A 226-nucleotide genomic window follows, 5' to 3' on the forward strand; every position below is an offset into this window, starting at 1 on the left:
CCAACATTCCTTTGTTATTTCTTTGGGGCCTATGGCGTCTGAAGTATTTCCGACCTGCCCTGCAGGCCCGCCGGTTGTGGTGCCATAGCAGTTCTCGTCTAAGATGAAACGACAGGCGTATTCAAGGGTTCTCTTCCTGCCATTATGTTTACGCAACATGTCAGCAAGCTCATTCCTCTTTTATACCTACATGGCTTGGGATCCAGTTAAGCATAATGCTTCTAAC

Source organism: Penaeus japonicus, unplaced genomic scaffold (assembly GCF_977035675.1).
Source record: "Penaeus japonicus unplaced genomic scaffold, GWHDUDI00000001_assembly GWHDUDI00000035, whole genome shotgun sequence".
Lineage (NCBI taxonomy): Eukaryota > Metazoa > Arthropoda > Malacostraca > Decapoda > Penaeidae > Penaeus > Penaeus japonicus.